The sequence below is a fragment of the Pinus tabuliformis genome, chromosome 1_2, assembly GCF_031772625.1.
Source record: "Pinus tabuliformis cultivar Carrire ecotype Pingquan chromosome 1_2, CPIR1, whole genome shotgun sequence".
NCBI classification, from domain to species: Eukaryota; Viridiplantae; Streptophyta; class Pinopsida; order Pinales; family Pinaceae; genus Pinus; species Pinus tabuliformis.
The window spans coordinates 500,207,383-500,235,348 of NC_142298.1; positions in this window are offsets into that span (position 1 = coordinate 500,207,383).

Genomic DNA, 27,966 nt, shown 5'->3' on the forward strand with positions numbered 1-27,966 from the left:
CACTTTTCCCCTCCTCATTGGTCCACCTCCAACCAATGAAAATGAGCCATATCGCCACACCTGCAGACCAACCACACCTTGAAACTTGGAAAAACTTGATTGGAATTTGACCAATTCATTGACCTGCCCAGTCATCTGCCACGTCATTAGTACAGACTGCTGCCTGTGTAGTGTATGTACCTTTTTTTTAAAATTCTTTTGTTTAGCAAAGCGGACAGAACACAATATCTTCCTCATACGAACTCGATTTTGAGTGAAACGAGTTGCATTAGGATCATATCGCCGAGATGGACGTAGTCGTTTAGGTTTTGAGATATTCTGAGAACTTTGATTTTTTAGCTAAATACTGAGTACCTGATCATTCCTCCCCACTAGAAGCCTTTTGGACCCCAAAATATACTATCAATTGTTCAACCGGTGAGGGTACAACTCCCTTACCTTCTCGATCTACAACCATTTGGCCTTAGAAGGATTTTGTCCCTTCAGTCCCACTAGAAGGTATTCGACATTCCCTCTCTTCGAAGTTCTGCTTCTTCTATCAAGTATGAGATCTTGCTAAAGTTCATCAAGATATTCTGGCAAGAAATCATCTATTGATGGCAACTGAACATGCTCTCCTTGATCATCAATTAAAGGAGGCTCAAACAATCTCAAATTCTCAACATTAACAACAAAGTATATTTGCGTATAAGGAGGCAAATCTAGCTTAAATGCATTATTACCAATCTTTTAATGAATTTTAAAAGGACCATAACGGATTGGCTTAAGATTTTTACCTTCCCCTTGAAGCCTCTCTTTGTTAATATATAACCAAACTTTGTTTCCAACTTGAAATTTATGATCGACACAATGTTTGTCATGCCTTGCCTTGTAGCTATTCTGACTCTTTTCCAGTTGTTCTTGCATTGTATGATGTATCAACTAAATTTGCTCAATGAACTTCCTTTCCTGATCGATGTCACTATGACCATCGATGGTGACATATTTCTCAAAGATGAAGTCCAATGGCGATCTTGGAAAGTACCTGAAACATGCCTCAAATGGCGATGTATTTGTGGAAGAATGCTTTGCCTTGTTGTATGAATGTTGTATGTAATGCAATTGTTAATCACACAACTTGGGATGTTTGCGACAATATCATCTAAGATGATGAATGACTGTCATGTTGACCACCTCGGTTTGTCCATCTGTTGGTGGATGAAAGGTTGTACTCTTCTTCAAATTAGTGTCCATCATGTCCCACAAATTTGACCAAATTTTTTGAACAAATCAAGAATCTAGATCACTTACAATGGAAGTAAGAAGACCAAAATGAACCCAAATATTTTGAAAGAAATGATGAGCTGTTTGTTCAGTTGTAATTTTATTTTTACATGGTGTTAGAATACACATCTTTCTAAACCTGTCTACAACTACATACAAGTAATCATGACCTTTCCTTGACAATGGAAGACGTCCTACAAAATCCATTGATATAGTCTCCAATGGACGTGAAGGTACCAGAAGTGGAGTGTACAATCCTAGTTTCCAATTGCTAGGCTTATTTGTTGCACACAAAGAACATCCTCTAATGAAACGAGATAGATTATCAAACATGCGTGGCCAATAAAAATACCTTGGTAGATTTGCTACTGTCTTGCCTACACCAAAGTGTCCAACAATCAATGAAGTGTGCGCCTCCCTTATGATATTGTTTCTTTCTCCCTATGGAATACATAACTTTCCCAAGTGATACAACAAACTATTATGTACATGGGAATCTAACTCTTCAATTTGGTTTCCTTGCCTCAAGCTTGCATACACACCTTCAAAGTCATTATCATATGCATATTTCTCAATGTAACTTTCATGTAAAACAGAATTGTGCTTGAGTGTAATAGATGAATTTACAATAGGCCTAGAAAGCATATCAACTACCTTATTGTATATTCCCTTTTTGTACTTGATAACCAAATGAAATTGTTTTAGAAAACCCATCCATCTGAAGTGTCGTGATTGCTGCAAATTTGACTGTGACTGTAAGTACTGCAATGGTTGATGGTCGGTATGGATAATGGTCTCCTTCCCCATCAAGTAGTGTTTCCATTTTTTAACGCTTTGTACTAATGCGTAAAGTTCTTTGTCATAAGTGGGATAGTTAGTCATAGCTCCATCAAAAATTTCAGAATAAAATGAAATGGGCTTACCATGCTGCATAAGAATTGCTCCCATGGCGTAATCACTAGCATCTGTTTGAATCTCAAATGGCTGCCTAAGATCCGGAAGAGCCAATCCCGACACTAAATTGATCTTTTGTTTTAAAGCATCAGATTATTTCTGATGTACATCTCCCCAGTGGAAGACTTTCTTGACACTAGTCAATGCATGTAATGGAAGAGAAATTAGCAATAAATTTCCTCCAATATTGTGCTGCCCCAAGAAAGCTTCTTACCTATATAACTGTACTGGGCTTAGGCCAATTTAGAATGGCCTCAACCTTAGAGGGGTCTATCTTCAATGCACCTCCTCCAACAATGTGTCCCAAATACACTAAAGAAGTCTTGCCAAATTCACACTTTGACATCTTTAAAAACAATTGTTCTTTTCTCAAGACATCAAGTACTTTGTTCACATGCATGACATGTTCATCTCTAGATTTGCTGAATATGAGAATATAATCTAAGTAAACAATGACAAAGTCATCTAGAAATGGTCTCAATACATCATTCATAACTCTCATGAAAGTAGCTGGAGCATTTGTAAGATCGAAAGGCATAACAAGCCACTAAAATAATCCTTGTTTAGTTTTCAATGTGGTTTTTCAAATGTCCTCTTCGGCTATTCTAACTTGATGATAAACACTTCGTAAGTCTAACTTAGTGAAATACTTTGCATACCTCAATTGATCAAGCAAATCATCAATTCTTGGGAGTGGATAACAATTCTTTACCGTTATTTTGTTTAGTGCACGAAAATCCACATACATGCGCCAAGTCCTGTCCTTCTTTGGCACTAAGACAATGGGTGAACCACATGGCGAAATAGATGGGCGTATGATACCTTTGTTCAGAAATTCTTGAATTTGCTTCTTGATTTCCATGATCGACATGCGATACATGCCAATGTTTGGAAGTGGAACATCTTGCTACAGCTGTATCTCATGTTGAATTCCCTTCTTGGGAGGTAACCCCTTTGGTTCCTGAAACATCTCGCCATGCTTTCTTATCACATCAAACAAATCAAATTTTAATTTGTCATCAAAACCTTTAAAAGATTCATAATAAATATCATTCTTTTTCTTGATCATGAGAAACACAAAATTTTTACTTGCGTTTACTAGTTTCTTCATCTACCCTGCATTAACCATAGAGATGTTTAACTTTTTGCAATGGGCTTTCACAATATACTCCACTCCATCCTTCGGCAATAGGCATTTGCTCTCATGGCGATAAAATATTGCTTTCCTATAATACAACTAAGGACTTCCCAAAATGATTCCTGAGATGTCAATTGGAACTACATCTAACTTAACTTCATCAATGAATTTTTCAGCAATGGCAAACCTGAATAAGTATTTCCTTGTAACATGTAAATTTGCATTATTGACTATCCAACCCAAGGGATACGATGATGTATAGTTTCAAGGTTAATCTTTTTGATCAAGTCTTCTGAAATTAAGTTTGATTGTGACCCACTATCAAATAATGCATCAATTTTTGTATACCCTTACATGGAACAACTCTATCCTTGATTCTTCATTTGGAGTGTTTTTGTGACTATGTGAGGAACTAGTACTTGCAATAGATTTTTTTCCTTTTGTAACCATGGTTGAAATCTTGGTCTCATCCCCAGAATTGGATCGAAGATCATGTTGTGTGGTAGCGGTCATCTTTTGTTTTCTCTTATTGTTTGGTTTCTTAGGCCTTAGTTCGGGATGTAATTTCCAACAATGGGTTTCATTATGCCTAGCTTTGGAACAATGTTGGCATATAGTTTTCTCCCCTTCTTTCTTTAAAATTGTATTATTATTTCCTTTCCATTTTCCACACTTCTCTTTCTCCTTACCCTTGAATGGCTTCTTCTTACTACCCTCTTCCTGAATGTTCTTTCCTCTTGCTTCAAGGTACGTGGCTTGCACACATACCTCTTCTAAATTGTTTGGATTGAACATAAGGATAATATGTTTTAAGTAGGAATGTAAACCTTCAATATATTTCAACAGTGTATATTGGGAATTAAAGTTTACTCCTAACAACAAATCCCTCTTCCTAAACTCTTGGGTATAGATTTGTACTGTTTGGCCCTCGAGTTGCCTAAAATTTTTCCAACTCATAATGGGTTTTTGCATATAGGCTAAAGGATAAAACTTCCTTTTAATTGAAGAAACATATTCAACCCAAGAAATGGATATCTTACCATGAATTCACATTTGCTCTTAAGTCTTTGCTTCCCACTAGACTAATGCTGCTCCTTCTAGCCTCAATGAATCCAACTGGATTTTTATGTCATCTTCTTGAAGGTTCCGAATTCTACAATAAACCTCCAATCGTCGAATCCAATTGTCTAACTTTTTTGCATTCACTTCACCATTGTACATGGGAAGTTTGAACTTAATGTCCAATTTGAGTAAGAGAGTTTTTTCCTTTGGGTTTTTGAAATGAGTATGAACAGTTTTTGTGGTGGAAGTGGAAGATGATGTTGTTTGAGATGATGAGGATGATGAAGATGATGAGGAAGATGAAGATGGTGGAGATGGAGGAGGCTTTCCTCCATTACCCTTTGAATCCTTCTTTTCATATTTTTTTTTTAATCTCCTGAACTTCCCTCTCCATGTGGGGGCATATAACTCTCTCGAGCCATTCTAGTATTCTTCTCTTCATAGTGGACTCTAACCATGTCAGTGGAATCATAGAAAGCTTTCTAGAATACTTCCTCTTCTGAAAGACCTTCAATCTCTCTTTCTCCAGACATGATGGCTTTGGATTCAAGCTCAACTTCTGGTACTACTTGTACCTTCTCAATCTTAATTGAAGGTAAAACTTGAGGTGCTTCAAGTGCAGCTGGGATTGGAACTTTGGGTGGATATTGTGGCCTTGTGGCTCTCCTTCTTCTAGGAATTACCTCAGGAGTTGCAACCAATAGTTTCCCTTACCCTCTCTACAACTTTAACCTTATAAGCATCACAAATTTACAACCATTAAAACCCTACTTGCACAAAACTCAAGAAATCAAGCAAATAACCTTTGCTCTGATACCAACTTGACTTGATGTTGAATGTTAGTTTTTCTGTGCTAATTTCAACTTCGAAATTAAAAACAAATGCTTATCTTTTGCTTCATGTGCATAGGTTCGCTTATGGTGTTTGTGAATGAAAACAGGTAAATTCAAGTTTTATGTTAAGTTCATGAGAAAAATAACATGAAAGTAAAGTGCTAAACAATAACAATCAAATGTACAACAAACCATCAAAATGAACACTTAACATAGTGTTTTGAAGAAGGAGTTCACCCGTTCTGGGCTACATCTCCTTGGTCCATCTTCCATGGCTTGGGCCTCTATATTAGCTCAATAATGGAAAAAGTTATGTTTACAATACTCTACTGCTTCCGAAACCTACTTCAATGTGCTCAGAACATCAAAATCATCTAGGAACACCTTTTCCTGATCCCAATTTGGTCGAATTTTGCAAAAGTTATGATAGAAACAATTTCTCCTAGTCAAACTCCACTAAAACTAGAGGAACTCCAGTTAACTCCGCTAAAATTGGAGTTACCGCCGAATTTATCGGACCGCCATACTTGCCACCAAACTAAACTCGCAGTGTAATTAAGTTTAAGTGCAGTTTAATTAATGGATAAAATTGGATTAGCGCTTAATATGCAGTTATGCTAAACCGTTAGTCTGGCAGATATATAATAGTGGACACATGATGGCATTAATGTCAACGGTTATGGTAACTGTCGTAGTTTTTGGATAACCATTAACCTTAGCCATCAGGGTTAGTGATTGCGTTCACATGGGAGGGGGCTGGCTCCCTCCTCCCCCCAACCGCAAAGTGTTAACACTTTAAATATACGTGGAGACCATAACATGTTAAGTCACAACGGTGCGGTGGAGCGGTAAGTCATGTGGTTTGTTTGGTGTAGGTCCCGGGTTTGACTCCCCAGCCTATCATAAAATTTTACTGCACACCGATAAGCCAACCTTTGGGGAGGGACACGTGGCGGCCTCCAAGCTTGCCACTTGTCCCCTCCTCATTGGTCCACCTTCGACCAATGAAAACAAGCCATATCACCAAACTTGCAGACCAACAACAACTTGACACTTGGTGAAACCTGATTGGACTTTGACTAATTCGTTGACCTGCCTGGCCACCTGCCATGACAGCAATACGGACTGTTGATTGTGTAGTGACTGTATTTTTTTTTGGCAAAGCGGACATAATGCGATATCTTCCTCATACGAACTCTTTTTTGAGTGAAACGAGTTGCGTTGGGATTGTATTGTCAAGACGGACGCGATTGTTCAGGTTTCGAGTGATTATGAGAACTTTGATTTTTGAGCTAAATATTGAGCACCTGATCATTAAGCATTAGAAGACCTGCATTCCCCCACTGGGACAATTAGCGACAATCAACCTCTGAAGTATTTGCCAATATAAAATGCTAACCCTGAAACATAAAACTATTATATGGGAAAAGGAAAAAAGGATTAAGGATGAGAAGATCCTGAGGGACACGGAACTGGAGCTTGAACATCTGGGGGACGAGGAAAGTCGAGGGTTTTTTTCCCCTGTGTCAGAAGAAAGACTCGTCAAACTTGAAATGGATTGGAATAGAATCTTCAAGGACTGAGACAAAACATGGCGACTTCATAGTTGGGCCATCTGGTTATTGGAGGGCGATGAAAATACCAAGTTCTACCATTATGTAGCAAATGGGAGACGAGTTATCAACACTATTTGGCATCTAGCGAATGATGATGGCACACAAGCAAATACTTTCCATCAATTTTCCACCCTTGGTACTTCCCATTTTGGTAGATTATTCAGAGCTCCTCCGATGGCTAACCTTGTAGAGATTTTGAGGGTGGCAGGCTACTTTCCCAGATTTTCGGATCACGAAACAGGAGTGGGATTACTTGAGCTTGTTACATGGGGGAGTTAGAGGCCATGATTAAGTGGTTCAAGAAGGACAAGAGCCCTGGTCCTGATGGATGGTCGATAGAATTTTATCTTTCATTTTTCGATATACTTGGGAATGAGCTCCTTTAGATCATTGAAGAGTGTCGATTAAGTGGGTGGATGTATGACGCATTTAACTCTACATTTATTTCCCTTATCCCCAAGGTTAATGACCCGCAAAATTTCAATGATTTCAGGCCTATATCACTCTGCAATTGTATCTACAATATTATTGCCAAGATTATTGCAAATCGCCTCAAGCCCATATTATCTGAACACATTTCTCCGGAGCAATTTGCATTTCTTGATCATCGTCACATTCATGAAGCTATGGGCACTGCACAGGAGGCCCTTCACTCCATTAAATCCAAGAAAATCAAAGGGATGATTCTCAAGATTGATTTGGCTAAAGCCTTTGACCGTACCAACTGGCTCTATATTCAGATGTTGTTGACACATCTTGGCTTTCCACTATCATTTATTCAATGGATTATGTGCTGCATATCCAATGTTTCATACAGTGTACTGATCAATAGTTCGACATCCACCTTCTTCCATGCGGAAAGGGGCCTTAGACAAGGATGCCCCCTCTCACCTCTCCTCTTCTTATTAATCATGGAAGGTTTGAGTAGACTCATTACTGTGAACCGAAGACAGGGCAGATAGGCTGGCATCAAGATTATCAACAACTACACCCTCACCCATTTGCTATTTGTTGATGATATTCTCATCTTTCTGAATGGATCACTGGGGGACTCCACTGCATTTGCAACTGCCTTTCGATCATTTTGCTTTTCCACTGGAATGGAGTGCAACAATCATAAATCCACTTTATCAGCCATTGGTTGCACTCCTAATGAGATACATTCAGCACTACAACAATTCCCATTCACCACTCTGTAGTTTGATGAGGGCCTTAAATATCTGGGTTTTCGGTTAAAACCTGCAAATTACCGGATTGTAGACTGGGTTTGGTTGGTGGCCAAAATTGAAAGAAGACTAAATATATGGCACCATAGATGGTTATCCAAGGCGGGGCAACTTATACTTATAAAATCTGTCCTAGAAGCCTCCCCGATATATTGGATGTCACTTGATTGGATTTCGAAGGGAATCATCAGTAGGATACAACAACTGTGTTGTAGATTCCTCTAGAGGGGCAAGCAAGAAGGGCACATATTTTCTTGTGCAAGCTGGGAAAATATTGCACTTCCTAAAAAATAGGGGGGTTGGGAACTGAAAATACTAGAAACATTTGCTTGTGCTCTGGTTGCCAAATTGGGATGGAATGTACTCTCTTCGAGAAATATTGAGTTGAAGTTGTCTATCAGAAATTTATCTCCCCCCTCCGTCTTCTTGACTGGCTTAGGCTCCCTACATGGGACGGGACTAATATATCAACGGTATGGCGGGCGGTCCTCAATACTCTGGCATTTGTCAGGGATGCACTGACTTGGAAGATTGGCAACGACAGATTGGTTTGTATTGGATTGGACAAATGGATTGGCTGTGGGAACACTCATCTACTGCCCCAAGAGCTGATTCATCACCTCTCAACCACTGGGTACACTACCTTGGCTCACATCGCATATCAGGAGCACACTAATATCTTCAAGCAGGCATGGAAATCATCTGACACTCTGGGAATTCCCCCCATCTAGTAGGCTAATTGGAAATCCTACATTAGTGCATTGATGGAATCTCATGTTAGGGTAATTGATGGGGATGATGAACTAAACTGGTCTTTCTCTCCAAATGGGAAATACTCCCCCAAATATGGATACCTACATATTTATGCAGATCATAAACCATTTGCAACGGACTGGTGGTGGATTTTCCTATGGAAGTTGAAGGCAACACCCCGCGCTAAATTGTTCATGTGGTGCATTCTCCGGAATAAGATCCCTACAACGGACAACCTACAAAAACGCACCTTTCATGGCCCATCTTGGTGCGTACTATGTAAACAGGAAATGGAAACAGTTGATCACTTATTCCTAAACTGCCCTACCTCTACCTCCATTTGGATGGATGTTACAACTCAACTTCATATTCAAAATTTTTGGCATGGTTCGGAGGTCAGGGAGGCATGGCACCGATGGTGGAAAAATGCTCATTCTCATAGGATTCAGAATCTACCTGTAATGATCTGTTGGTGCATCTGACTTTAGAGGAATAAAATTATATTTACAGATACTGCTCCTCGATGGGCACTTGCCACAACACACCTCATCTCAACATTTCACAACACACCGAAGGAAGCCCGAGAACCATCTGCACACAAAATCTCTACTGAAATTATAGATCATGGCATCCCATGGGCATATTTTGATGGCTCGACGCAGCATCATGGCTGTGGAGGAGGCATACTTTTTCATATCACCAACTCCCATTTCTACAAGATTCAGATGGGACTGGGGGGAGGGATGAATAACTTTGTTGAACTTATATCCCTTCGTCATTTATTATACTTTGAACTTGTCAAAGGATGTCGCCGATTCCATATTTTTGGTGACTCACATATCATAATTAAATGGTTTAATCAATAATCTGTTTGTCACACACACACACTTCGTCATATTTTGGATGATGCATTGCGACTAAGAACACAATTTGACATTATTTCTTGTCATCACATCTACAAGGAGCGCAACAATATTTTCGACTTGCTTTCCAAAGAAGCCACACACTAGCCAAGGGGGGTCTGGTTGATAAGAGAACAACAAGACCCAAAGATTTACAGTTATTATGACAGGCCTTTCATGGATGAGCATTATTGATAGGGCCTACAGGCCCTGATTTCTGGGTTTTTTTTGTACAATTTTGATGTAATTATTTGAATTATAACATATATTTATGTTTATATATTACTGAACTTATCATATGTAATTATCATAGTAGTCTCCCTTATATGGGATTGACTTATTTTTGAGACAGTACAGTACAGATAACCACTGATACATCATATGCTATCAACATCTTCAGCATGTAATTTTCAATTATTAATGAAAATTATGATTTTTCCATGGATATATATATATATATATACAAAGAAATAAATAATTAAAAAATATTTTTCAAAAAGCATGATTAAAGAAAAAAATTAATGAAAGAAAAAACAAACAAACAAACAATCAAATAAATAATATTTTATTGGGCAACTAAAAAAACAATAAAATATATAACTAAATAATACATTTGAAAAAATCCATAATAAAAAATTCAAAAATTCAAAAAAAAAAAAAAAAAAAACAATTATAAAAAATATTTAAATAAATAAGAAAAAAATTAAACATTAAAAATTTTAAGAAATGAAAAAATAAAATATAAAAACAAACAAAAACATTAAAAAAAAAAAGCGAATTAAAATTAAAAAATAAATAATAATTATATAACAAAAAAGAAAATTGCAGCCTCATGGGACCCTAGGTGGGCTCAACCCAATTCTCAACCTGCCCAGCTCCACTCGCCTAAGGTCGCAGCTCCCCGGGCCCCTTGATGGGCTCAACCTGATTCTCGGAATCAGATTGAGCCCGCTGAGGGGCTCAAGGAGCAGTAATTTTTTGATTTTGTAATTTTGTTTTAAAATTTGTTGTATTTTTTTTATAATGTTTTTTTAATACACACACACACAGATATATATATATATATATATATGATGATGATGATGATGATGATGATGATGATTAACATCTACTAAGACCAATGCAGTGTATTGAACCTCAAGAAAAGAAAAAGAATCTAATTGTGTTTCTTCAAAATCTTGTTTATGTGATCAAAAATAAGATAAAGAAGTGCTCCAAGATTGCTATAGTTGGGATGTCTTAATAAGTCAAGAAGATTGGAAATGTGGCAGATGTTAGTGAATTGAGAGCAGATGTGAGAAGAGTCGGGCAGTGGAAAAGGAAGTATTTTTCATCTTCCACCTTCTTAGTATCGCAAATATGACAAATTCTATCATTCCCGGGAGCCTTGGGAGCAAACCACTGCCCGGTTTCACTTCAAAGCTCATGAGAGTTGGTTCTTATCCTAGCGATGTTCATTTTTTTTCCTAATGTTGGTCAACACAGATAGATAATTATGGTTATCAAGGGTGGGGTTGTTCACCTCCTTATAGTATCTTAGCTTCCTTTTACCCTCCAACTCCTTCGTATTATATATGTTTATTTTTTATTTTATTTTATTTGATATTATATATGCTTTATTTATTTTATTTTTTTCATTTTTTTAAATGTTTTTTATTTTTAATGATTTTTTCTTCTTATTTTATTGTTTTTTGTTTTTAATTTTTTTTCAATGTTTTATTATTATTTTTAATGGTTTTTTTTTATAACTTAATTGTATTTTTTATTTTATATGTTTATTATTTTTAGCGAAAATGTCATAAAATACATATTTTTTTAATTATATCTATATGCAAAATGTATATTTTGTGTCGAGATTTTAAAATTATTATATCTTAGTGACAATTATATTATGTGTAAAACGACAACACCAACAACAACCTCAAAATATTTTTATTTTTTAACTTTGCAAAAAACAATTAAAATTTCATTATAAAAAAATAGTGCAAAAGAAAACAAATTATTATTATTATTTTATTTTTTTGGAAAACCTTTAAAAACAAAATATCTTAGGATGAAAAACACGAAGAGGATTAAAACAACTTGAAAAATGGTTAAATAATTAACATTTAAAAAAAATTATGTATACTTAGGACATAAGAAAATTTAAAGTGTCAAAAATATGCCTTAAAAAAAATTGTTGATGTTTTTCAAAATCAACATGAAAATCACCAACATTTAAAAAGATTTATCCATACTTAATACATTAGAAAATTTAAAGTGTAAAAAATAAGTCTTCTAAAGAAAGGTGTTGACGCTGCATCAACATTTTTCAAAATTAGCATGAAAATCACTAACATTTAAAAATAATAATAATACTTGGTACGTAAGAAAATTTAAAGAGTAAAAAATATGCTAAAAAAAGTGTATTCTAAATCAACACTTTTCAAAATCAGATGATTTTTTGCTACCTCAAGAAAGTAAGTACTCGGTATAGTTCCCGTTTAATAGTTTACATTGTTATATCACTTTAATATGACTTGATGCCCTCCTTTGTTTTCATCTTAAAGAGGGACTATGAATGGTTCATGACACTTGAACTTGAATTGTACCAAACTGGATCTGATTTGATTATTCGAAGATGTGTTCGAGAAGATGAGGTACTAGAGATATTAAAAGCCTAACATGATGAACCATGTGGAGGACACTTTGTTGAAGAAGAACTGCATATAAAGTGTTTGTTTTGGGATATTATTGGCCTTCCATTTTCAAGCATGCCAAAGAATATGTCAAAACATGTGATAGCTTCCAAAGAATGGGGAAATTTATTCAATAAGATGAGATGTCTCTATAACCATAGGTACTAATAGATCCTTTTGGAAAATGGGCTCTAGATTTCGTTGGTCCAATCAATTGTCTATCCAAACAAAAGAGGTACATTCATATTTTCCCATATTATGTTACAAAATGGGTAGAATCTAAACCACTTGCTTTTGCTACTAAAAAAGTTGTAGTTACATCTATTTTTTAAGATATTTTCACTTGATTTAGTGTTCCAAGAGAAATTGTAATAGATTAGGGTGCTCAATTTACATCAAGACTAGTGCAGAAGATTATGGAGTAGTATAAGATCAACATTGTAAATTTACTCCATTGCATCCATAAGCCAATGGGCAAGTGGAATCCACCAACAAAGTACTTGAAGCTATACTGACCAAGACTGTACACTTGCATAGAAGGGACTGGGCAGATAGAATTCCAGAAGCACTATGGACATACCATACCACATGGAGAAATACTATAGGACATACTCATTATGACCTTGTCTATGGGAAGCAAGTTCTGCTTCCAATTGAATTCCAAGTGGAAACCTTCAAGACAGCAAAAAAGTTGGGGCTTGACCTCTTTGAATCCCAAAAGAAGGGGATGGCACAATTGAATGAACTAGATGAGATCTGATGAGATGTCACACAAAGAACAAGCATAACCTAGTAGCAAAGAACAAAGTGGCACAACAAATCCATCAAAGTCAAAATTTTCAAGCCATGTGATTGGGCTCTTCTTTTTTACTCCAAGTTTAAAGATTTTCAAGGAAAAATTCAAGCACATTGGCTCAGTCCCTATGAAATAGAAACTGTTTTTGATAATGGGGCAGTTAGAATCAGGACTATTGATGAAGAAAACATCACCTTTCTTGTCAATGGGAACAAATTAAATTTTATCAAAACCTTTGACAAGAGAAGAGTTTGTTACAAATTTGCAAGAAAATTTCGATTTAAGATTGGTAGGAAAAGGATATTTTCCTCCCCTACCACCAAAAGAAGTGTAATTTTTTTTTACAAAATTTTTTTAATAAGAGAGAGAGAGAGAGAGAGAAACTTATATATAAACAAATAATAAAATTAAAAATTAAAATAAAATTAAAAACATAGTTATGAAAACTAGCATTGTTGGCATTCTTATGCATAAATATCAGTTGAAAACCAAGGAGTCCTTGGCAACTTTGATTTCCTCATTTCTTCGTAACATTTTCTTTTATCCCTTTCTTTCTTTGTAAAAATTAAATTTTCAAGTTCGAATAAAATTCTTTGAAGAATTGTTTCCATTTTAAATGAGAACTTCCAACAGTCATCAACTTCATCAGCCACTATCAACAATCAACATCAACAAGACTTAAAGTAGTAGAAGCCAAGATTAAGGACAAAATTTCATAATTGTAGAAATTTTGTAGCTGTTTTCACATTTTGCAGCCGGTTTCCTCTAAGGTACACCATGAACCTACAAGAAGAAAATTGAAGGTACAAAATTAAGGTATGCATTACAAGGTACCTTTAGAAATATTGAATCGGTTTCATTAAAGTAAATCATAGATTTCTTTGAGTTTGATGGATTCATTAGCACGTTATTAATGGACCTTTAGATTAATGACCTACATTTATTTCATGATTACAACTATACCCCATATCATACATCTCATCACTCCATGTGTCATTCCATCACATCCAAAACTCCTCTCATCATATGTGAATTACTCAAATTCTACAAATTATAACGATCCTAAAAGATCACATCTACAAAAAACAAAATCGTGGGAAATCATGAATTTAAGGGGAAGAGTTTTATTTCAATGCCACCATCTTCATATCATTATAACCCTACCATTGTTGAATTTCACCAATTTTGTAGCTCAACTCTCCATTGAACCCTATCGAAAGAGATAATTTGGAAGTGAAATTTCTATCCATCACGATGGGAGTTCTTGTCCCCTATGAACCAGTTGGGGTTAGTTTTTTCAGTGCATATCCACAGGTCAAGGAGAAACTGTAGAAAGTAGGGTAGCTTAAGTTCTTTGAAAAATTTAATGGGTACAAACTTGAGGTCACCAAAGTGTCTTCGAGGGCTTTTTATGGAGTGGAGGCCACGATAAGAGATATAAGATTGAAGTCAACATAATCCTTCATTACAGAAGCTATGGAACTCCTAAGAAACAGTGAAAGTTAGTTTAAAAAGCAAGGACTAAAGGATGAACAATGGAAATCTTTCCTTCACAATCCAAGTATGGATCTTTCAGCCTTTAAGAAAGGAATCCTTGTGTCTACAATAAAGTATAAATTGTGAAATCCAGTATTAGTATTGCAAAAGTTTCTTAGTTGTGAAGGGATATTTGGGGTTTTATTGTTTTACCATGGCAGACTTCTAATGCATTTCCATTAAGGGCAAAGAACTTAATATTCTATACTAACTTTTGTGGAGTTTGAAAAAAATGGCTTTCAACAAAAGGGATTCTAAGAACATTGATCGAGCACTATATCATCATGCGCTAATAAAAATCCTTGTAGAAGCATAGTTAAGAGCTAGTGGTGATAATTAGCAAAGTTTTCTTGAAAGAAATCATTTTGTGGAAGTCATTGAAGAGAAAGAAGTTAAGAAAACAAAACGAAGCAAAGAGAGGGTTTTTATAAACCCTAACCCTGAGCCCAAAGTAAGGGAGAGTGATTAATTGGCCACATAAGTTACAACAAAGACACAGATTCCAAATAATGAAGATGCAGAAGACGATATTCCACTTAGACAATTCATGAAGCAAGTAAAGAACAAGAAACCGAATCAAAAAATGTTAGAAGAAAGAAATCTAGCAAAAAGGAAGAACAAATAAAATAAACAAAGAAAAGCCACAAAAGCAAAGTAATAAAAGAAAAAGTGTTCAAATCATGATGGAACCAACATAATAGTTGAGGAGTGAAAAGAATCACCTGAAGCATGAGCAAGCAAGTAAGCAAAGAGCAACCAAATGCCATAGACCTTGATGAGACTGACAAGGTAGAAATAAAGGCAATGTCAAAACCCTTAAATGATCATAACACTTCAAGGAAGAACCTAGAAATCGATTTCATCTAGCAACAAGCATATAATTATTTCAAAACTTTAGAGAAAAAGGAACAATAAAAGCTAAATTATCCGCTAGATCCAAAATTTCATGATGATGTGTTACACAATGATGCTCCTATGTTTGATCCACCTGTGTAAGAAATCCATACTCCCTCTCCTAAAGATAAAGAAATCAATAGAGATTTAAAGCATAAGGTCTATGAATTCGAAGTATTGAATAAGAACATAAAGGATGAAAATAAAATAATAAAAGCTCATAATGAAACTATGTTGCTCAAGATGTGTTATTTGTACAAGAGGAATCAAAAAATCAAAACAAGCAATAAAGTTCTTAAACGAAAAGTGAAGCATCAGAGGCAGTACTTTGAGGACGTCCCTACAAGTTTTGAAATTTTGTGCATGAGGACATGCAACACCTTCAGTGTGGAGGAATGTTGAACCTCAAAATTATACTTATTTTAACAAACCATTTTTTCCTTTTTCATCCATTGTGTTACACGTTTTCACTTAATTTCATCTTAAAAGTCATCCATGTCATGCAAATGTCAAATAACAAGGTAATCATTCATCAATAGCTCAAAGTATATGTTTTCTTTATGAAATTAGTTTAATCTATGCTATAGCTACCGAATTTTACAAATTTTGCAGCTAACTTGATTTTTCACAGCCAAATCCTAAGTTTTCCATGTTAGCATGTGTTAGAAGACAACCAGGACACATGAACAATTTCCAAATGTCACCTACATCGGCATCCACTTATTGGGTTACAATTGGAAGCACACGAAATGAGTGAATCCCATTGGTAAAATTGAAAGTCAATGTGTCTTTGGAATACTGGTTTTGTGTAGAGTGTCAAGGAATGGAACCTCCTATCAAGCAAGCATGGAAAATATTAAGCGAGTGAGATCTAGAAGACTATGATTTCTGTTGATGATGTGTCAATAAAATCTCTCTCACGATTCACTTCTTTAGTAGTGAATCATGATAACAAATTTCCTATTTTGATTTAAAAACCTGGATGTCAAATTTAGAACTTATTTCTCGGCATTAGTTTCTTAAGTTGTTAATTCAGAAGACATTGTAAAATACTTCGTTCTGGAAGTGAAAGACAGTCAGTATTAAGTTCATATTGTTGTTGTCGTTTTCTGGAGAAGACTTTGTTTTATGTGATACAAGCACTCTGTTTCATGACATATTTGTGACTGTGTTGGTGACCCAAGTCTCGTGATCTTAATTCTTAAATCTGGTGCTCACCAAGAGGGCCTGCTGTGGAGTTGTGAGAGGTAATATAGTTATTATTTCCATAATTTTCATTTCATTCCTTACTCTCTGTAGCTAGATTGACGTTTTCTTAATTTAGTTTCTTAGCTAGTTTGACGCTTTAAATGTTGTGTTTTCAATTTGAATTTTGCTTATTTGTATTTGGTTCGTTACAGGTTGAGCTCCTTTATGCTTAGTCTCCGAATTATATTTAGATGCTATGATTAGTTATGGTTATGAATGGGCACATCAGTAATATTTGAAGACTTTTTCATTTCAAACCTTGTCAATAGTTCATTGCCTTTCAGTCATTGCTTTTTAGAATAGTTTCATTTCCAATTTTTATAGAATAGATCTGCTTTCAAATTGAAATATAGATTTCCTTTCCAATCCTCTAGAATAAACTTATTTCAAGTTTCATAGATCGGACTTAGAATATAATCCTTTCAAAACATTTCTAGAATAAATTTCCTTTTCAAGTCACTTAGATTAGTTTTCCTTTCATTGTTCAAATAGAATATACTTTAATTCTTGTTCAATAGAATAGTTTTAATTTCCATGTCTCATAGAATACATTTGAAAGATTTTACATTATCATAGTTTGCTTTGAATTAATTTGATTTCCAGATATCGAATTTGATCTAGACCTCTGAGACAGAACATGTGTGTATCCTTACTAAGATATTGTCATAGATAGGTTTAATTTCCATTTCACAATTAGATTAGCCTTCTTTAATTTAAAATATATATCCTAGTATATATAGTACACGTATACTTCACAAGCTCAGAAACCCTACTCGATAATTTAATGAAGTAATTTAACCAACAATTAAATTACCCAACACCAAGACTGCCACAAAGACCCAAGTCAGTCATCCTCCAAGTTATCTATATCAAATAAGAGTCAACAAAAGTCAATGTTGTTAAATTATCTAAAATATGGTCCATCCTTGAAAATTATGCCCTTGAAATTTCGGGCTCGTCCCACAGAAGTTGCCTCAAAAACTTGCATGTGTGAACAAAAACTAGGGGAAAAAAACTCTCTCCTTTGATTTTGTTGGTTATCTTCTTCACCTTAGCACAAATATTGAGTGAGTGATTGATTGCTCCAATGACGTTGAACTTCTCTTTATATATACACATCCATGAGGTCGAATATGTTACCTTCTAGGACGACTTGTCCAGGAGGGTCGACTAGGTCTATGGATAACAAAATGACTCTTTTTGTCTCAAAAATAAATAGCTTTTATTTTCTTACAAATGGTCCAAATGGGACTTTGACTTAATGACAAAATTTCTTTTGACTCAATAAACCCTAGAAGCATGAAGAACATGCTTTTACTAATGGAAATAATAAAAATTATTTTTTCTTCTTTTATTTATTTATATGAACTACATATTGATACAAGTACAATGATAATTATGAAGACCAAACCTAGTTACATTTTCAACAAGGCACACTTGGAAGGTTTTGCATACAGTTGTTGCTCTTCCAATTCTAGTAGTATATAGAACCCATCAACATGTTGTGTATTATTTTCCAACTTTTGTTTTAGATTAGTATGCCATCAAAAATATCAACATAAATTTTATAATGAAGGGTTTGAAAATGAATTCATCAGACTTTGAAATATTGAAGGTGCATTAATAAGTCCAAATGGCATAACCAAAAAGTCTTAGTGACCTATATGTGTTCTAAAGGTTGTTTTGGAGTGTTTTCTTGCTTCATTTTGATTTAATGATATATTGAACAAGGATCCAACTTAGTAAAGAAAATTGATCCATTCAATTTATTTAATAATTCATTAACAAGATGAATAGGAAACTTATCCTTGATTATGATTTTGTTGAATTGACTATAATATGGACATATAGACCATGAACCATCATTTTTTATAACCATCACCACTGGTGAAGAGAAAGCACTCTAGCTAGGTTGAATGACGCCAACTTCTAACATTTCTTAAACCATATGCTTAATCTCACTCTGTGCATATTGGTACCTATAAGTCATAATGTTAAGTGGTACACTTCCAAGTTGCAAAGGAATGACATGGTCACAACCTTGAGTAGGTGGAAGACCCTTAACCATCTCTCCAAATACCTTGGAATGATTGTTGATAACTTTTTGGAGATCCATTAGAGCAAAGGGTGTATATGTTTAAACATTTAATAAACACAAATATGAAATTAGACCATGATGTCCCTTTTTTAGTAATGTTGTCATTATATTAGAGATTAAAGCTTTACAAGGTTTCCCTTGGATACCTCTAAGATCAATTTCATTTCCTTCTAAGGAATATATCATGAAAATATATTGAACATCAAGGGTCACTATTACTAGTGATTGTAACCCCTAAGACAACATTAACAACACCCATTTGGATTGCCATGACTGGAATATGCAATAAATACTCGCCCATAATGGCACTTTCCTAAACAATTTGTACCTCCATCTGCAATCATTACTATAAGTTCTAGTGTTGGATATAGAAAGCAATTGAGAAGTTTTTCCAATTTGTAATTGATGAAGTTATAGGTACTTGAATAAATAAACATTGTTATCTTTTTATTTTTAATATATCCTTTTATCTTGAGGGATTGTGGAGTATTGATACCATCCAATGCATGGCAATATGTTACTAGAGTAGTATCTTCTAGCTCTAGATCTTGTGATGGTTCTTTTCTTTTCATAGTCTATGTAGAATCATTTCTTCTCACTACATCTATGCCCTTTAGTATACTTGCCATCCCAATTGAAGCATAGTTCCTTTTCTCTTCTTTCATCCATTTGTTGAGGTGTCAACCTTGTCAGTTGAGTGAGGTTATGAGAGGGAGCATGATGTTCTCTATAATTGTTAGTTAATACTCTTCTAATATCTATATTTTTATTTTCAACTTTCCTTACTAAACTGAAAGCATGCCCTGAGGATTTATGTTCAAAGATATGCACCTCACGTTGGATGTTTTCCTTTAAATTTCCCATAAAGAGGTCTAACAAATTATCCTTTGAAATGTTCTTTACCCTAAGACTAAACTTTTGGAATTGTTGAATGGGCTAACTTTTGGAATTGTTGAATGGGCTATGTAACTAGAGCTTTTTGTTGAATATTTACCAATTGACTAAAGAATGTATTACTCTTAATATCCCCATAATGTGATATCAATTCCTCCATAAAAATGGACCAAGATACAATATAGATATTTTTCCTTTCACAAAGCCATTGATACCATAAAAATGAAACGCGCTACTGCTGCTAACGGAACAATGCAGCCCTAGCCAGAGAACACAACACGCAGCTGCCCCTCAGTGGCCTCCTACTGCTGAGGCCTTAGCTCGATGGATCCTCCAGAGGACGGAGATCCTCCCTCGGATCACCAACAAGAAAATGAAGGAACAACAAAAGCATTCGCCTCTCTCATATCTGCAATGGGTCCGGCCAAGAATCAACCGTCAATAACCAAGTTTGTTAAAATATTGGAAGACATTCCTGAAATCTCACTCCCCCTCGCTCTCCCCCGTAGAGCAGCTCTTTCCCTGGCAGAGCATGGATTAGTGGGGCAGTTTACTGGGTTATGGCCATCACCCAAGACGGTCCAGAAATGGGTGGAAAGGAACTAGACTGCGTCAATAAATGGAAAAATATCAATCAGGTTCTGTGGAAGAGGGTATTACACCTTCCACTTTGAAACCAAGGAGGATCGTGATCTGATATTTAGGAATGGCCCATACTTCATGGATACAAGGGGACTGTATCTAAACAAATGGACACCAGATTTTGATCCAGAAATGGATGTGCCTAGCGTTGTCCCAGTCTGGGTCAGGTTGTCGCACCTTCCCCTCCACTGCTGGGGAGATGATTCAGTTAAAGCTATAGGAAATGCAGTCGGGAAATACATAGACAGGTGCGAACCAAAGGAAAATATGCATGCATGTGCCAAAATCTGTGTAGAAGTGGATCTAGGGAAAGGGCTTCCAGAAGCGATCAAAATCAAAGTGGACCAGTGGATGCACATTCAACAACTGGATTATGAGAAAATCCCCTTCAAATGCAAGGTATGTCACGAATATGGTCATTTTGCTAATAGATGTACAAAAAAAAGAGAATGAAAATGAAAATGCTGAAGATCCAGAAAACAAATGGGAGCAGGCTAAAAGGAAGAAGACAACCAACAAACAACCCCTTCACCCTTCTTCGCAGCCCCTTGCATCCTCTGACCTCCTCCCTCCATCACCAAAAGCAAACGACAATCCTCTCATTAGCCTAAATCCTTTTGGACCACTGGATCCCTCTGCCCCCCCATCCCCCAGATCCAGATCCAAATCTGCCCCCCCATACCCTCAACCCCCCAGCAACCTCTCCGATCTCAAATACCCAATCTCCTCCTCCTCCCTCAGTAGACAGAATTCTAACAAGAAATCAGTCAAAGGAAACTCTCCAAAATGTAGAACATAAAAATAAAACAGGAAGAAAGTCAAACAAAGAACTGAGGGATGAAGCGGCAGCAAAGGAAATGGCTTTAGGAACGCAACAACCAATGGAATCCTTTCTGGGAAGAAGCTTAGGAAACAATGATAAAATCCAACAAAGAGGGAAAGGCCCCTTGCACCATCCAACAAGCAAATAATGATAGTGGTCTCCTGGAATTGTCGAGGAATGGGATCACCCTTTAAAGAAAATGCCACAAGAGACATTCTGGAAAAAGAAAATCCAGACATTCTTATGATTTAGGAGACCAAAACAAATAGCCAAGAAACGGAAATAATAATTAAAAAATTCAAAAATTATGAAGGGGAAGCAATACAGGCAACAGGAGGAATCTGCACAATATGGAAAAAAGGACAATGGGAAGTGATACAAAAAAAAAAGATCAGCACTGGATACAAACAGATCTAAAGCAAATAAGCACAAAAGAGAAGTACAACTTCATAAACATATATGCCCCCAATCACTACAAGGAAAAAGAGAAATGTTGGGACACCATAAAGGAAGCACTAAAAGAAATACAAACTGGGAAAATAATTCTCAGAGGGGATTTAAATTTGGTAAGAAGTATAGAAGAAAATTTTGGAGGGACATATCACACAAACCCATCCAGGGATGCTCTAGAAGAAATAATGGAACAACACAACTTAATAGACATTCCCCCAAACAATGGAAAATATACGTGGAGCAACAAAAGAGTGGGCAAAAATAACATTAAAGAAAGGTTGGATAGAATTTTGATTCAAGAAAATATAGCAGTAGTTCATAGCTCTATTAAATCTAAAATTCTACACACCATGGCATTTGATCATAAGCCGGTGGCAATAATGATGGGCAAAATGGAAAATCAAGGACCGCTTCCATTTAGATACAACTCAATATGGGACAACAACATAGAATTCAACGAACTAATCAAGGAAGCCTGGGCACCAAGAATATCAGGATCACCCCAATATATTTGGGAAACAAAATTAAAAAATTTAAGAGCCAAGCTAAAGGAATGGGCAAGAGAAAAAAAGAAAGAAAGCTGCAACAGAAAATGGATAGCATACAAATTGAAAAAGAAAGCAAAGAAGAAGACAAACAGGATTATTTAAGAGAGAAGGAGATATTTTGGGAAATATACAGGGAAAACAGAAAAGAGGAAGAAGAGGCCAGATTGAAATCTAGAAGCCTATGGCTCAAGGCAGGGGACAAAAACACCTCCTTTTTTCACAATACCATTAAGATACGAAGAGCAAGAAATCAGATGGAAAAAATACAAGTTGAAAGGTGAAGAGGAACTAAAAAGAGAAGCCCACAAGCATTTTAAAAATTTACTTTCAGCCAGAGAAAAAATGGCTGAGTATGAAAGCTTCCTACAGCATACAAAGAAAAAAAAAAACAAAACAAAACTGAAAAATTTGCAAAGAAATAATAGAAGAAGAGGTAGTGGCGACCATATGGAGCCTACATCCAGACAAAGCCCCTGGGCTAGATGGTTTTACAATAGCGTTCTACAGATTCCATTGGAATATAATAAGAAAGGACTTCTTAAGAATGGTAAAGAATGTCTTCAAAAAAAAATAGGAAGCAATACAAAATCCTCCTATCTTGCATTAGTCCCAAAAGAACCCAACCCTTCCACCTTTAATAGATTCCGCCCCATCTCCCTTTGCAATTCCTCCTATAAGATCATCACAAAAATAATTGCAAATAGAATCAAGGAAGTTCTCCCAACAATAATATCTGAAAACCAAGGAGGATTTGTGCCCAACAGGCAAATCATAGATAATGTAATTATTGTACAGGAAGCCGTACATTCCAGCATACAAAGAAAAGAAAAAGGAATCATAATTAAACTGGATATGGCAAATGCATTTGACAGGGTCAGCCTTCCATATCTAATGGCAGTCCTCAAAAAACTTGGATTTTCAAGAGAAATAATAGAAGTCATCCAAGCTTGCATCACTAACCCTTGGATCGCCCCTCTTATAAATGGAAGGCCTAGCGAATTCTTTCAAAGTACAAGAGGCCTCAGACAAGGATGCCCTCTCTCCCCCTTCCTATATATTATAATGGCAGAAACTTTAAGCAGAGCCTTGGAAAAACAAAGAAAAGAAAGAAATATCACTGGACTTCGAATAGCAAGAGTAAAAACCATAAACCACTCTTTGTTTGCCGATGACACTTTGTTATTGGGAGGGGCATCTACAATAATTGCAAAAAGATTCAAAAGAATATTGGATGATTTCCTACAGGTTTCAGGTGGGCTCTTAAACAACACAAAATGTAGAATCTATGGCTGGAATAACCCCCCAAGAATCATGCAAAGGATTTCACAAATCCTAGATATCCCCATACATGAAAAATGGACTCATTTCTTTTACCTGGGACTCCCCATCTCAATAGAAAACACGAGGGCAGAGATATAGACCAAACAAATTGAAAAAATGAAAAAAAAAATCCAAAGCTAGGGAAAGAAGTGGCTAAACATGGCAGGGAGGGTGATATTAATCGAAGCACTCCTAGTAGCACTCCCAATATGCAATAATTTTGGCTCTAGCAAGTGCCCATAAACAAATGGAGTTAATCCTAAGAAGCTTCTTATGGCAGGGAGGGAAGCAAAAGAACAAAAAATTCAGTTTGGTCAGGTGGGAGCAAGTAGTACTACCATATGAACAAGGAGGCCTATCAATCCGGCTACCTGGTCTCATGAATGTTGCCTTGGGAATGAAAATAATATGGAGACTGATCATAGGGAAAGAGAGCTGGTGGAAAAAAACACTTGCCTCAAAATACATGGACAGCTCTAGGAAAAGTCTGTTGAATGGAAACATCCCATCAAGACAATGTACTCAAGTCTGGAAGTTAGTAAAAAAGACAATCCCTTTAATGAGCAATCATATTTCTAAAATCCTAGGCAATGGAAAAACAATATCTATCTGGGAGGATAGAATTATGGGAAAAGAACCTCTAAAAACCCACTCAGAAATTGAAGGTATTCAAAAATGGATGAGAGGAAAAGGTCTAAATACACTACACTCAATCTCTCTTTGGAATCAGAGAGATTGGCAAGAATGGCAAGCCTTAACAATCCCTGCAAATCTGGAAGTGCAATGGAGCAAATTAAGGCAGCTTCTTAAAGGGGCAGCACCCATAAACTATGAGGAAGAAGATGACTTCCTTTGGGACCCAAGTGGTGGAAAATACACAGTCAAGACTGGATACAAAATCTTACAAGAACAACCAAATCAACAAGACTGGGGTTACTGGAAGACAGTTTGGAAATCTGAAAGTCTGCCTAAGATTAAAATGTTCACCTGGACACTCTTAAAAGGGAAGATCTTAACCAGTGAAAACTTAAAAAAAAAGGCTTCCAAGGCCCCTCAAGATGTCCAATGTGTTTGCAAGCAGAAGAAACCATACAACATTTATTTCAGGACTGCATCTTTGCCAAAGAGTGTTGGCAACAGCTCATAAGTCCTCTTGAAATCAATATAAATTTTGAAAAGCCTCTGCTGGACTTTCTTCAAACCTTGGAGAAGGCCTATCCATACACAACAAAGAGGAAAGTGACGATACAGAGGATCTGGAAGTGCATCCCAATAGTTCTTTGTTGGAAAATTTGGTTGACGAGAAACAAATGCATTTTCAAGAGCCAGACCCCAAGAATAGGGAAAACCCTCTCAAAAACATGGGGTTTAACTTCCGAAATCCTAAATGTTAAAGGAACAACACCAACAGACTACAACACTCTTCAACAAGAAGAGAAAAATTGGTTCAACAAAGCCATAATAAATAACAATGGTCAAAAAGGACAAAGGAGGAAAACTTCAAATCATAGCTGGAAAATGAGACTGAGTGAAGAAGAATTCGCAACTTGGAAAAAAATCAGAGAAGACATTGTCTCTACTTTGATGGGGCTTCAAAACATAATCCTGGGAAGGCAGGGGCAGGGGGAATAATTCTTGATCTGGATGGGAAAGAAAAGGTTACATATGAATGGGGACTTGGAGAAGTCTCAAATAATAAGGTTGAAGCCTACAACCTGTTAATGGGAACAATAATAATAAAAAAAAGAGTGATACAAGACCCCATTATAATAGGAGACTCAGCCATAATAATTGAGGCAATGGCTCGTCACAAAAATCCCAACAATGAATTCATGAACATAGTATACAGGAGAATCAGGAAGAATTTAGAAGGCTCAAGAGATGTGATTTTCAGACATGTTTTGCGAACTCATAACCAATAGGCAGACTATTTCGCTAATCAAGTAATGAAAAGAACTGAAGGGAGCGTTCGAGAAAACAAAGAGGAATATCACACCTCTGTCCCATAAGTTCCTCCAAAAGATAATAAGCATGAATCCTCCAAAAAAAAAGGAACAACAAGCATTCCTAAAAGAAATAAAAAAAAAGCAGTAAGATCTCAACAAAAAGAATATCATTGCAAATATAAGCAAAAGGTCATGAGAATACGAAGGAAAAATCAAAGAAGATCAAAAAATCACAATTGTTCTGGCAGCAAGGACGATTGCGATCATGTTCACAGGAAACACGCAGCAACCCATCCTATCAACGAAAGGCCTCAAACAACTCCCAGCTTCTACAAATACATGTGGAATTGTAACATCTCCCGTAGCTTCATCCCCAGGCAAATTTGTTTGCTTCAATCGCCCCTCATATCCCCTGCCTGGCTACAAGCATCCCTGCCTTCTCTAAATTCCATCTCGTTTTCTTTTCACTGCCCACGAGCTCAGCATTTCGACTCCTCCTTCAAGCTTCCAGCCATCTGCGCTGTGCAAACCTCCAGCCACCAACCTCACTCCTCCACTAGTGACCATTTCCGCCTCTTTACCTCCTCCCCCTCAGCGCCTCTCCTCCCTGTCTGTCACACTCAGGAATGCCAAGCAGTAAGCAGAAGGAACAACAATCAGTCATAGCCAACAGAAGGAACAGCAAGCAGAAGGAACAACACAACAACAAAAGGAACAACAAGCAGAAGGAACAACACAACAACAGAAGGAATAACACGACAACAGAAGGAATAGCCGCAACCAACAGAAGGAACAACACAACAACAGAAAGAACAACCAACAGAAAGAATAACAAGAAGAAGGAACAACACAACAACAGAAGGAAAAGCAAGCAGCTCAAGGGGAAAAAGAAGGAAGCAAACCAAATGGAATTAACCCAATAGAAAAGGCAGCAAGGAATGATGCATGCCCAGCATGCAAAGCGAACAAATTTATGATTAGCAGACTCCAAGAAATGCTGAAAGACATCAAGTCTGAAATGAGAATGGAGTATAGCTACCATAAGAGGAACATGGAAATTCAGAAAGAAGAGATCATGGCACTCAAAAACAATTGCAAACATTTAGAGGAGGTAGTTACATACTTTAAAACCAACACCACGAGCCAAGAAGGTGAAAACTCTATTTACTATGACAAGAAGAATAATCATTATATAAACCATGAAAAAATACCAGAGAATCAATGTTATGTAAATTCGTTTTACTAGTAGGACAATATGTTAGACAATATTCAAGAATAGCTACATAAATCTATGATTTTTTTAATATTAGCACAGAAGAAGGGACTGCGTTCCCAGTGCATTCTCATTGCTTAGTTTCCACTTATGCTACATTCGATTGTAATAGGAGCTTGTTCCATCTCAACTTTTGGTAATACATCCACCATCCGATCTTGTTAAAAAGAAAAACCATTGATACCATAAAAAATTATCATGTTCTAAACACATGTATCTCATATTTACCTTTTACAAGTCTATAATTTAGTGTAAATAAAGTAAACAATGTAAACTTTGAAATAGGAACTGTAAACTCAAAACGAGAACTCTGGCTTAAAAACCCCTATAAAAACATAAAAACAATGCTAAAAATGAAAAGTGTTGATGTTGGAATAACACCTTTTTTTTTCTAGGATAAATTTTCAACATGTTTTAAAAATGGCGGTGAAAACCAATTTTTTTTGCAAAAAATGTCCAAAAAACACCCTTAAAACAAAAAGTGTTGATGTTCGAATAACACTTTGCAAAAAACACCCTTAAAACGAAAAGTGTTGATGTTCGAATAACACTTATTTTTTTCAATGGTAAATTTTGTAAAAAACCACCCTCAAAATGAAAAGTGTTGACGCTGGAATAACAAATTTTTTCCGAGGACAAATTTTCAACATTTTGAAATAATGGCGTAAAAGATTTTATAATGATTTCGAAAAACATTAAAATTTCAAAAAAAAAAAAACATAACAAAACTTATATATATATATATATATATATATATATATATATAAAAACAAAACATAAAATTAAAAAGACAAAAAATCAAATATATATTAAAAAAAGAAATCAATCATAAAACTGTTAAAAAAAATAAAAAAATAACCTATAAAATATAAGAATTAAAAAACCTAAAAATAAAAATTATAAACAAATAAATAGTAAAAAAAAATATTTAAAAAAAGTAAATAAAAGATATATATATATATCTTGTAAGCGACAAAAAAATTCGAAAAAAAAAAAATAAAAAAAAAAAATTAAATAAGTAAAAATAGAAAAATTAACAAAAAAAACTAAAAAAAAAATGAAAATGAAAA